At 33.6% G+C, this 14,084-nt stretch overlaps 1 long non-coding RNA gene across 1 annotated transcript in view; it reads left to right on the top strand.

Moving 5' to 3' along the window:
* Positions 1-11,048, top strand: part of LOC116457532 (uncharacterized) — a 322,472-nt gene extending 311,424 nt beyond the window's left edge. Inside the window, exon 3 of the long non-coding RNA XR_009210332.1 lies at positions 10,898-11,048. This is a non-coding gene — a long non-coding RNA (uncharacterized LOC116457532). The remainder of the gene's footprint in view (positions 1-10,897) is intronic.
* The last annotated feature ends 3,036 nt before the right edge of the window (positions 11,049-14,084 follow it).

Genomic DNA, 14,084 nt, shown 5'->3' with positions numbered 1-14,084 from the left:
ACACAATACTGGTCAAGACAGGTACAGGTTCTGTTTTCATGGATCTCACAGCCTTATTTTAGGCAGGCACACTTCTGAAAACATAGAATAAGTGCTTCTGGACCAGGCAAGCATAAAGTAGTGTAGGGAACAGAAAACAGAAAACATAGAGTAGGTTAAAAAAATAGACAGATGGGGTGGAGCGAGGGTCTTACCTTAGATTGGGGAAAAGCTAAACCAAGATTTAGTCAGAAAAAGGAAAGCCGAGGGCAAAGAGAACATTCCAGACTAATCAACTGGGCTGCAAGGAGAAAGCCAAACCTTACTGGTATGTCACAAAATATATAGAGCACACTTATTTTTACTTATTTGTTTTGGTAAAATGTTAAATAAAAGTAACAGCTACTGTTCTTTCTGTGCTTTTATCTTCCGTGCAACTTCTGCCATCCACCTTTATTTTCTCCTCATTAGCAAATGTTAAGTGTTTCTTTTTTTCTTAAATGTGAAGCACAAGTTAAAATAAAAACCATAGACTATGAATGTGTTTTTTACAAAGGAAAATTACGTATTTGCTTTTGCCCAATATCTTATCATTGTGTTATTCCCTTTCTTCATTCAAAGTCACAAAAGGGCATTTGAAAAGAGTGGCTTGTGAATAAGGCAAACAGCATTTCTGCTAAATCCCAATCTTATCAAGTGATCTGCTTTGGTACTCTAGGCTCCTACACATTTTTCTGACAGCTGCCACTTCAGTGCCCACCACCACCCTCTGAACTTCCCAGATATGGCTTTTCTGGTTTTGACTATCAACCAGCACATTTCTGCAATGTAAAAACACTCGGGCTTTCTAATGCTTGAACAAGCAGCTGTTTCAAGACCCTTGTATGACACACTTTTACAATATTAGCAAATTTAAGGGATTTGACTACTTTCCTTATTATTGGCTGCCACTACTGACTTTGGCTTTTGGGACTATAAGGGAAGAAAAACTGTTATTTTTCCTCTACCTATTTTAGGTTCTTTCACTGAGACCCCACAAATTAGACTGACAAAAGACAGATTAACAAGAAAAAATCAATCCAAAATTTATTACTGCATGCATTGCACGTATACACAGAAGTACTCGTATACACAGAACGCGTAACTAAAGAGTTACCCCTTTTAGTAACTCAAAGGGGTGGTTAGAACTTGGGGTTAAATGGCATTTTAGCAAATAAAGGTCTGTAAAGAAGTAACAAGATAATGGAAAAGGATTGGAATTCTAGGGGCTGCAAATTGTGGAAAGATAAATATATGGGGGAACTAATAGAAGATAAGGGTTGGGTTTAGCAAGGTTTGTTAAGCAGTTTCTTCTGGTGCCATCTCTGGGGGATAAGCATCTAGAGTTGTTGTCTCCGGTGATTAGGAATTATCCTGCCCTTCCTGGTAGAGAGGAGAACAGCTCCTCTCTACAAGAATAATTTTTCTTGTGTCTGCTTTTTTTTTTTAATTGCTGTTAGCTCAAAATAATCATTATGCCAGGGTGGCATATTCTGGGATGGCATACACTGAATACCTTCAAGATTTCATTTTCCCAGGTTAGACTGTGGAATGGAATGCTAATTTCTCAGATCAACGATCCTCACCTCATCTTTGTTGACTCTGAAAATGAGCACACAGACCCTGTCATGTATCCTTGTTTCTTTCTCTCATCACTTACCATAATCTTTGTATATTTTTGAAAACTGTGTATGCCTGTTTGTTTTCTGTTTTTCTCACTATAATGTACATTTGATAGATCAGGAATCTCATCTGCCTTGTTTACCTCTGAATCTCCAGAGTCCATAATAGACAGTATTCAAATTTTTGATAAATTAATGTATTTATGATAAATTGGTGTCTGGAATAATAATTAATCAATTACTCTATAAATTAATAAAGTATATTTATATCTTCTCCCTTAGCCCAGTGCTTAGTATAATATATATAACTTACTAAATGATTAAAAGTTTCAAATAGACTGATGGAAATTACTACCATAAAACAACCAAATACAAGTAAAAGCAAACATATAACACTTAAACATATTTAATTTTAATAGTATTTTAATATTAATTTTAAAATATTTAAAGTTTGAAAATTTTTAAATATTTAAGTCAGGTTTTTATTTTAAAATGTCTAGATAAATAACTCAAGTCTTTGTAGAATTTTTTATGAGTCGGAACTCACTTTTTGTTTTTGTCACTTCATCATTAGGGACCTATTTCCTCTTCTTTCTGAGAATTCAATTAAGGTGGAAAAATTTGGCCAGTTAGCATTACTTTATATGTCAACTTATTTTATCATCTCAGTGGCACATGGGAAGCATTGCTCCTTCTATTCTCCTAGAAAAGCAATGTAAAGTTCTACTCGAGGGGAAGTTCTTCCTTCTTCCGGTGTCTAACATCAGGTGCATCCTGGGCTCACCACCTTGTGGTAAAAGTTCCAACAGTCCCATGGGTGTTTAGAATATCATACAGAGGATCTGAGATGCTTGCTTCTAGCATTGTACTGAAGAGAGATAATGGCTCTATCAACCCCATTCATCAATATTGTCATTGAATTTATTTGTCATATAACAGCCCAAGGCATTATTGCTATCAGAATAACAAGAAAACATATTTTTGACTGAGTTGAATTAACTGGGGAAATTTCCTCATTACTACTGGTAAATTCTTCTTAAACTGGCTATCATTTATGTTGGATCTTGATACCTAAGTTGCTGGTGAACTAAGATGTTCTAATTATTAATTCCATATGGAAATAATATGGGTTGTCCTCATAATATTGACCACAAGTACTAGAACTCACCCTATTAGGAGTTTCAACACAGTAGTTTGTTAAATTTCCTCAGATAGCCTCATAGGATACAAGAAGGTGGGCATATCCTTCCTTAATAATTTCATTATATTTAGGAAAATCTGAAATATAGGGCAGAAATTTTTTTTAAAAAAAACTTTTAAGTTTAAGGATACAAGTGCAGGATGTGCAGGTTTATTACATAGGCAAACATGTGTCACCAGAGTTTGTTGTACAGATTATTTCATCACCCAGGTATTAAGCCTAGTATGCATAGTTACTTTTTCTAGTCCTCTCCCTCCTCCCATTTTCCACCCTCCAATAGACCACAGTGTGTGGTGTTTCCCTCTATGTGTCCATGTGTTCTCAGCATTTAACTCCCATTTATAAATGAGAACATGCAGTATTTAGTTTTCTGTTCCTGCATTAGCTTTCTAAACATAATGGCCTCCAGCTCCATCCATGTCCCTGCAACGGACATGATCTCATTCTTTTTTATGGCTGCATAGTATTTCATCATGTTTATGTGCCACATTTTCTTTATGCAATCTGTCATTGATGGGCATTTAGGTTGATTCCCTGTCTTTGCTGTTGTGAATAGTGGTCAATGAATATACTCATGTATATGTCTTTATAACAAAACTATTTATATTCCTTTGCATATATACCCAGTAATGGGATTGCTGGGTAGAATGGTATTTCTGTCTTTAGGTCCTGAGGAATTGCCACACTGTTTTCCACAATGGTTGAATTAATTTACACTCCCACCAACAGTCTATAAGCATTTCTTTTTCTCCACCACCTCACCAGCATCTTTTATTTTTTGACTTTTTAATAATAGCTATTCTGACTGTTTTGAGATTCTATCTTATTGTGGTTTTGATTTGCATTTCCCTAAAGATCAATGATGTTGAGCCTTTCTTCTGCAGTTGTTGACTGCATGTATATTTTCTTTTGAGAAGTGTCTGTTCATGTACTTTGCCCACTTTTTAATGGGATATTTTTTTCTTGTAAATTCCTTTAAGTTCCTTATAGATGGTGGGTATCAGACCTTTATCAGATGCATAGTTTCAAAAATTTTCTCCCTTTTATAGGTTGTCTGTTTACTCTGTTGATAGTTTCTTTTGCTGTGCAGAAGCTCTTTAGTTTAATTAGATTCCATTTGTCAATTTTTGCTTTTGTTGCAATTGCTTTTGGCATCTTCATCATGAAATCTTTGCCTGTGCCTATGTCTTGAATGGTATTGCCTAGGTTTTCTTCTAGGGATTTTATATGTTTGGTTTTTACAGTTTGGGTTTTTACATTTAAGTCTATAATCCATCTTGAGTTAATTTTTGTATATGGTTCAAGGAAGAGGTCCAGTTTTAGTTTTCTGCATATGGCTAGCCAGTTGTCCCAGCACCACTTACTGAACAGAGAATCCTTTCCCCATTGCTTGTTCTTGTCAGGTTTGTCAAAGATCAAATCATTGTAGGTGTATGGTCTTATTTATGGGTTCTTTATTCTGTTCCATTGGTCTATGTGTCTGTTCTTGTAACAGTACCATGCTGTTTTGGTTATTGTAGCCCTGTAGTACAGTTTGAAGTCAGGCAGTGTGATACTTCCAGCTTTGTTCTTTTTGCTTGGGATTGCCTTGGCTGTTCAGGATCTTTTTTAGTTCCATATGAATTTTAAAATAGTTTTCTTTAGTTTTGTACCAAGACCTGGCAGAGATACAACAACAACGACAACAACAAAAACTTCAGGCCAATATCCCTGATGAACGTTGGTGCAAATATCCTCAATAAAATATTAGCAAGCCAAATCCAGAAGCATATCAAAAACCTTATCCACCATGATCAAGTTGGCTTCATTCCTGGGATGCAACATATGCAAAACAATAAATGTAATTATCCCGTAACAGAACTAAAGAGAAAAACCACATGATTATCTCAATAGATGAAGTAAAGGACTTCAATAAAATTAAACATTTCCTCATGTTAAAAACTCTCAATAAACTAGATATTGAAGGAACATGCCTCAAAATAATAAGAGTACTACATGACAAATCCACAGCCAATATCTTACTGACTGGGCAAAAGCTGGAAGCATTCCCCTTGGAAACCAATACAGGACAAGGATGCCCTATCTCACCTCTCCTATTAAATATAGTATTGGAAGTTCTGGCCAGGGTAATCGGGCAAGAGAAATAAATAAAGTGCATTCAAACAGGAAATCAGACTCTCCCTGTTTGCGGATGACATGATCCTATATCTAGAAAACCCGATTGTCTTTGCCCAAAAGCTTCTTAAACTGATAAGCAACTTCGGCAAAGTCTCAGGATACAAAATCAATGTGCAAAAATCATTAGTATTTCTATATGCCAACAATGGTCAAGCCAAAAGCCAAAGCACGAATGGAACTCCCATTCATAATTGTCACAAAAAAAATAAAATTCCTAGGAATATAGCTAACAAGGAAGGTGAAAGATCTGTACAAGGAGAACTACAAACTACTGCTCAAAGAAATCAGAGATGACACAAACAAATGGAAATACATTCCATGCTCATGGACAGGAAGAATCGATATTGTTAAAATGGCCACACTGCCCAAAGAAACTTATAAATTCAATGCCATTCCCAATAAACTACCAGAAATTCTTAATACCAGGTGTATATAATTCAGGTAAAAGTCAATATTCAGTATTGACATAGGAAGCTGACTATCAAAATTAAAGAAAAAAAATTAAGAATTTCTATGCCAAGCCTATTATATTTGTCAATATGTAGAATAAATCTGCATAGGCTTTTCTGACCCTGTGCTTTCTATTGTCTTTCCCATTGGTCTGTGATTTTCTATTGTTCTCATGGAGACACTCATCCTCAGAGGGCAGCAACAGATTATGGGGTTGACTATCTTAGTTTTTTGTTAGTGGGCATCATCTATTTTCATCTGTGGCTCACCTTGTGAATTTTATAAGACATAAAAGGTACATCAGCTTTTGTTTTTGTTTTTATGTCTGTGGTTTCTTTTCTCTTTCTCTCTCTATTCCTGGAAATCTTCTCCACCTACCAGTTGGCATATCATTTCCAAACTCCACTGGTAGCCTATTCTGTTTAAGCAAAGCACAGATTTATTTCATCCTAACATATCCCATAGGAATATATGATTATGATGGCTTCTATTTTAAGATTTTATTTTTTTATTTTTGCTATTTTAGAGATGCAGAATCTCTTCTTTGTACAGCTTGATTTTGATGAATCTTAATGAGATAACTTTTTGTGCAGGACTGTGGGTACATTTTCTATTGGGCATCAAGACTAATAGCAATGTTTTTTATTTTAATAAACCTGTTTGCCAATTTTTTTGGGGGGAATAATAGAAAATGAGTTATGTTTGTAAAAATTTTGGAATGCCATTTGTTATTGCTTCTCAGTGTTTACTAAATAATATTTTGGCTTATAGTTGTCAAGAGATGTTAAACATGTTGCAATGGAAATTAATTATCTGATATTTTGAGATTTTACATTCAGACTTGATGTAAAAAAAGAGCCCGAAAATAAAAATTATAAAAATGTAACTGTAAATATTGTAAGCCTGAAAGTAGAAATTAAGTGTTCAAGAATTGTTGGTAATAAATATTTAAATAAACATCAGGAATAAAAAGTTACATAGCATTTTCTCTAATAATATTTTAGCAAAACTTTAAAACTCTAAATTGGAACATAAATATTTATATTATACATTTGTATAAACATAGGTTTAAGAAAACATGTAATTAAAATATCTTAATCTCTCTGAAATACTTGAATAAATGATTAATAATAAATCAGTTAAACACACTTTGTAGACAGTGGACAAGATTGCCACTGCTATCAAAATTATGTTAAAAATAATAATCATTGAAAGTTCAGTTTAAGACATCAAAATGTTATCACATTTTACTCATTACTTTTTTAGCTGTATTCTGCATTATTTAGTTTCCAGCACAGCAGAAACATTTCAATACTACTTACAAATACTCTTTATACCAATACAGGTCTATTATATTCTTGGAGCTGAAGCTTTTATTTGTTGCTCAGATGAAATTTCATTATCATTCTGTGAGACAGAATTTGGCTTGCATAAATTGAGAGAAAGCTCCAATAGACATCGCTATAAACATGGATTTTCTTATACAGTAAATTAAAACTTATTTTTCATAGGAAAGTCATAATCGCTGGAATTTATTTTCTGACTACGTGTGGTATAATACATTGAAATGTCAAAAGTTCAAAACCTCATATATACCTGTGATGTAAAACACTTACTAACTCGAGGGAATTAAAAGGCATGTCTTCCTTTCTTTAGAGTTTAAGGCAATTGTCATATTACTCATAATTTTCATAGTGAAACCTTCTTTCATTAGGTGGTGGTTTTTTATTGTCACATTTAATCTATTAGTTGTCAAACATTTTTGCTCATGCACCACCTAAAAAGGTTTTCAAAAATGGTATAGCCCCTTATAGTTTTTCATTTTGATACTTAAATTTTATAGTTAAGTCATTGCCAAGTTAAAATTTCTGGGGTGTTGTGTATTATATCTATGCTTTAAATATATTTTCATCAAAATCTTGGAGGTACAATTTACTGCATTTAATTTGTGGACATTATATGGCAATTTTTAGTCTTTGTTATACAGAGCAGCCAAATAGAATTACTCCATCTGAAAATGTGTGGCTTTATTATTAAATTTGAATTTATGTGTTAATATGTATTACTGGGGAAACAATCTCTTTTCCTGAATGCTAACTCTAAACAGAGAGACTGTTTATGTATATAAATAGGATGCCATCCTAACTTTGTGGCATGTAAGAAATGTGATGCCTATACTTTCCTTTTTTTTTTGAGAAGCTATTTGTTTTATTCTCACAATACTCTCCTTAGGGCAATGCATTCTTAAAATACACCTTTGTTTAGTTCTCTGGAGGTAGTTAGAAAGATCATTCTGTCTACATTATAGAAAATAAATGACAGTAAAGATAATACCAGAGCTAGTAAAACAATTGGGTGGATGCTATAGCAATGCAGGCGAAAGAGGTGATGGCCCTGACATGAACAGGACAGTGACGATGGGAAGAAATAGACGTACCTAAGAAATACATGCAAAGCATGATAAACAGAATGTATTGATTGCTTGGATGACTCTATTTTACCTTCCAGCGTCCTGACTTGAGAAACTGAAAGATTGATGATGATGTTTACCAAATCAGAAAACACAAGTGATGCCACTGGCCTGGCCAGTAGGAAGAAGAGATGATGAGTTCAGTTTGGGAAATAGTTTTGAGGTCCTTTGTGGCATCCAAGTCCAGAGCTAAGCAGATCATTAGTTATGTAAGTCTGAGCCTCAATATATCTCAGAGGTAGGAAGTCAATATTTCTCCTCCAGTTAAGCATTTTCTGAAATCAGCTATTCATAATCTTTACTTGATTAATTATAAAGATAGTCACATTGGTCCTGATTACACACTTGTATGATTTCTCTGGTCCCTACTATTCAACATATTTAATTCAATTTCTGTTAAACATCAAATTAAATTTATCCATTTATTCTTTCATTCTTCTTTAATAACCTTTTTGGGGAAAATACACAGACAGAAAATTACAGAAACCATGCACGTATCACTCAACAAATTCCCTCAACCTGAATACATTTAAGTAAACAATTGCTCTCCAGAGCAAGAAATAGAATACCACCAATATTACAAAAGCCTTCTCATAGCCCCTCTTGATCACTTCCATCTCCTCAAAAAAGTAACCCATATCCTAACTGCTAACATTATAAATTTACCTGTTTTCTTGTTTTTTGAGCTTCTTGTTGTGGAGAGCCATTTTGGAAGCCCAGAGTTAGTACAAAGTTTATTTTAAGCTAAATACAGTCAAAACTTCAACAAATGCCAAAATAGTCCTTCTTAGAGCTTTTCTTACTTTCTTAAAGGGGCAATATTGTGAAATCAAGCTACCATAAATTTCCTCTCTGGGATAGTTTCATGGCCATGAAGATGAGAGAAAGACCACTGACATCTGTATAAACAACATTTTTTATTTGCAGTTTGTTCTAAAATTCTATTTATCTTTGCTAAAGAAATCTATTTATTATTCCCATAGAAGTCTTTTCTCCTTCTCCCTTTCTCTACCAAATTAGGTGTATAAACCTCTAACTTTAGCAATTTAGCCAGCTAGTATTTCTTTGGTAGCTGCATATGAATACGAATAAACATTTTTTAAAAAATCTTTTAAATCTATCTTTTGTCTGTTTAATTTGCAGGTTCCCATCACTGAACATAGAGAGTAGAGAGAAAGTTTTTTTTATCCTAACAATATAGATAAAATTAAAAATTTTTTCTTTATATGTCTGGCATTTTTGCTTAAAATCATATTTCTGTGATTAATTTATTTTTATTGCTAAATAAAATAAAATATTCTTTGTATGAAATCACAGCAATTTATCCATTCTGCTATAGAAAGAATTTTAGGTTGTTTCATTTACTCATAGTTCATCAATGTGCATACCATGTATTTATTGAATACCAATTTTGCACCACTATACTAAGATAAAAAATACATATAAGACACAGTTTATGCTCTCAAGGGACTTATACTCCAATAGCAGGAATAAAAGATAAATAAATATAACCAATGCAAATAATAGGAGATTGTTATGCACAAAATAGAATATACTAAGGCAAAGATGAATTTTGCTTAAGAAATGAGATCAAAGAACAACTGAGGAGTAAGAGACCTTTGATCTAGAAGCCTGAGCAGGCAGAGGATAGAGGAGATAGCATGTGTAAATAAATTTAGGAGTTAAAAAAATGGCAGAATTATGAACAGTAATTCCAAATGCACTGTTTCTGTTTTTGTTGTTTTTCTTTTTCTTTTTTTTTTTTTTTAATGGAGTATTGTTCTGTTGCCCAGGCTGGAGTGCAATGGAGCAATATCGGCTCACTGCAATCTCTGCCTCTTGGGTTCAAGCGATTCTCCTGCCTCAGCTTCCCAAGTAGCTGGGACTACAGGCATGCACCACCATGCCTGGCTAATTTTTGTATTTTTTAGTAGAGATGGGGTTTCACCATGTTGGCCAGGCTGGTCTTGAACTCCCTACCTCAAGTGATGCGCCCTCCTCGGCCTCCTAAACATGCTGGGATTACAGACGTAAGCCACCACCCCCGGCTTGTTGTTTTTCATAGAGAAAGGGTTTTGCTATGTTGCCCAGGCTGGCCTTGAACTCCTGGGCTTTAGCAATCCTCCCACCTCAGCCTCCTGAAATGTATATTATTTTTAAAAATGTGATTATATGGTGATGTTGATGATGTTTCAAATAAAGTTTAGAACCAAGTAATGAAGTTAAATGTATTTTTTATTCAGATTTTTATTTTTAAAAGGATGGGCCTTTTTTTTTGTAGTGATGAATATCACTATAGAGAATACAATTGATGGAGACAAGGGAAAAACATAAGAAACCAATGCAAGAGTCCTATCAAAAGATGTAGATGGAAATAGAGGAGAGGTGCTAAGATAACGAATAAATGGGATTTGAATTTCGATTGATGGAGGACTCAAGTAGTTTTTCATTTTTTTAGCAAATAATGTTAATCTCAGTATCTAGGCTGAGGAGAACATTTTGCACAAAACATACTAAGTTCAGCTGTGCATTTGTTGAGTTTGTGTTGATAGAATTATCTAGTAAGCACTTATTCCCAGAGTTCTGGAATTTAAATTATTAGTGTTAGTGAATTTTGTGGTAGGAATACAATAATACAAAAATTGAGGGAAAAAATGGCAAGGAAAAAAATTAAGAGTTGGTCCTGGGGACTATGAGAACTTAAAGCAAAGAAGGAGGAAGCTGGACTATATGCATTCCTTTAGTTGCATATATTTTTATAGTCTGTTTTGATAATATGTCATCATTATCCATCACAGATTATTTAATTTTGTATATAACAAGAGCCAAGAATAATTATCTCTACAATATACTTAACACTACACTACATAGTGTGTATATGCAACCTATAAATATTTATTCTCATGATAACTAATCAATCTGTTTTTTTTTTTTTTTTCTTTTTCTGACTGACATTAGATGAACAAGTGTGAATCTATCATTCTTCTCAGGTTCTGGAAAAATGCTGGTTTTCAGTTCCTGGAAAATTCTCACAAGACATCTGTTTTGTTTTATACCGTCATTTGTTTCCATTCTTTGTTCCTACTGTAGACACTGTCTATGATTTTTTTGCGTGGGGGTTTTGGCAAAGTGCATATGATTGCTTTGAATTTAGAGAATTAAACTGTATTTATCCACTGAAAGCTGTTTTTAAGATCTAGCTGTGTTGTCACTTGGATATCTAGTTTATTACTTCTACTCGCAAAGTAGTACAATGAGATACCAAACCACCATATTTTTTCCATCTATTTTCTCAATTATGGACACTTTTCAACTTATTACTACAGTAGGGAAGTCAAAGGCTATTTGAATTATTGGAGAATAGAGATACCTAGGATCAGAATTACCAAGTCATAGACTGAAACTTTGGCTAAGACCTAAACTTAATATGGGTAAATATTGTTACATTGCTCCCTAGAATATTGATATGGTTTGGATTTGTGTCCCCATCCCAATCTCATGTTGAATTGTAATCCTCAATGTTGGAGGTGGGAAATGGTAAGGGGTGATTAGATCGTGGGGCAGATTTCCCCCTTTGCTGCTGTTCTCTTGATAAGAGTTCTGACAAAATCTGGTTGTTTTAAAGTGTGTGGCACCTCTCCGTTCTCTCTCCTCCTGCTCCAGCCATGGGCATTGAGGCTCCTTTGTCTTCCTCCCTGATTGTAAGTTCCCTGAGGCCTTCCCAGAAGCTGATGCCAGCATGCTTCCTGTACAGCCTGCAGAGCCATGAACCTAGTAAACCTCTTTTCTTTATAAATTACCCGGTCTCAGGTATTTATTTAAAGCAGCGTGAGAACGAACTAATATAAATATCTTAAGTAGTGTTTAGCCCTTCCAGAATCCTTTAAGAAGTGGTGAAACCAGGGACCCTCTTAAAGGAAAAGACAAATATAAGCACAAAATAAAATATAAAAATAAATACATGTTTAAAGAAAAAAAGAAATCACAACAAATTTCTATTGAAGCATAGTTGACGAACATAAGAATATCATGCCATCCATGGAAAAAGTATTATTTAACTACCTAACATATTCATAAAATACTTTTTCTTAGTTTTTAAAAATGTATTACTTTTAAATTTCTTGTTTATATGGCAATAATTTTGAAATATCATCTGTAGGTAATGGAAAGATCATTAAACCATCCTTTACTATAGTTGAGTGAAATTAGTTATTTTTATGATTATTGATAGTTGAGGTGTATAAAGCACAGATGTCTGGATTTTTTTAATACTGGTACATATTTTTTCTTGAAATTTTCACAAATTATATTTCACTTAATTCTTATCAAAAGCTTATGAATGATATGTTTGTGATAGTAAACACTGCATTATGGATTACATTTTGCAGGAGAATACTCTCTTTTGATGAAGTGTCAATGAAAATAAAATTCTTCCTTTATTATTTTACATGTTTAATGATTGAGATGATATTACATAGAACTGCTTCTTGCTTATACTTTTAAATACTTGTTTCTTCTTCATATCCTCATACTTTTAGTGCTTGATGTTTTAGGACATATTTACATTGTGATAAGACCTTTGGGCTGACATCATCATGTTATGATACTAGGTAGGGAGTAGGGTATTCCTGGAGCCATTTCTACATGGGAATGAGTAGCACTAACTTAATTATATATTAAGTTACATTTTTTGGCTATATAGTCTTTGACCATTTATCCATATGACAATAATTTGTAATATAATTTTCTATAAAGAATATGGTATTATAAATGCAAAATATATTCAATTCAATGAAATCCAAAATAAATGTATCTTCTTCAACTTAACTTTGACTTGCTCAGATACCAAAAATATATGCAGCTCCTCCAATAGTATTTGACACAGGGCAAGAGTGATAGCAAATGGTCTACCTACTGGCTGGTTACAAGTTCTAAATTTGGGAATGGAGTGATGAAAATAAACCATGTCCAAGATAATGAGATCTGAAGAAAATTATGACAGGAATATTATGAGGTTGTTTACCAGCCATCCTAAGAAATAATGAACATCTGATATTGCTAAGAATCCCATTATAAATTGTACAAAATGTTCAACAATGAAGGGACGGTTATTTGCTTTTTCGCAGTTAATTACCTGTATAATATAAACGTATGACTTTGCATAGCACAGTGTCTTAAAGCAAAACAATGTTCTTCCTGAAGAAACCAATGAAGATGAAATGTCACTGGTATGGTGTGCATTGATTTTTTTAACTACATCCTAATTAATTAGGATATTTTCCAGTTGAAATAGAAGCTACAATTGTAAAAATATGCAAATATAACTGTATATAATTCAAATGTTATATTATGTTTTTAACACGATTTTCACTCTCAAATGCGTCATGACTTTGATGAGAGAAGTGATACGAACATATTGATGAAAAATAATAAGCAACAAACAAACCAAAATATGAACAAGTGAAAATGGTACTCTTCATGATGTTCTACTAAAAATTCATGTTCCATTATCTAATGGTATTTACTTCTAGGTACTCTCAATTTGCTTCAGATTTCAATGGTTGACTTTAGAGTTAAAGATGCCGTTTCCTTCTCCTATAATCTCTAACACAACCAATGCCAGAACAGCAAATTTTAATGGGGAACATTAAATACTTTGCCCTTGGCACAAAGTGGAGACGTCTGTTTGTACTAGTCTTGTGAACATATCAGCCTCCAGAATGAATGACGGCTCTATATTTCACATCTTACACAGTGATTTCTTGACTTATCTGTTATTTTACAGATTGTAAAACGAGTATTGTAGTTATGAAGATGAACTCTGGTCAATGCATCAAAGACTTCAAGAAAATTAGGGTAGAACTATTAAAATTTGGCCCTCAGTCAAGCAAACAAATGTAACAAATATTTCACTTTCATTACTGCTTATGCGTACATGGAATGCTTCTTACTAAAAGTTGTATACAAAGGAATATTGAATAGAATACAAACAAGTGTTACCTTCCAGATAGAAGTAACCTAGAAAAAATGACTTTTAGGACATTCGCTAGGTTAAAGTAATTTAAAAACTCATGGGCTGGGTGCTGTGGCTCACGCCTGTAATCCCAGCACTTTGGAAGGCCGAGGCAGGCAAATCACGAAGTCA

Source organism: Hylobates moloch, unplaced genomic scaffold (assembly GCF_009828535.3).
Source record: "Hylobates moloch isolate HMO894 unplaced genomic scaffold, HMol_V3 SCAFFOLD_2, whole genome shotgun sequence".
NCBI lineage: Eukaryota > Metazoa > Chordata > Mammalia > Primates > Hylobatidae > Hylobates > Hylobates moloch.
Note: the sequence above shows the minus strand (reverse complement) of the source record. Positions and strands in the feature narration are given on the sequence as shown.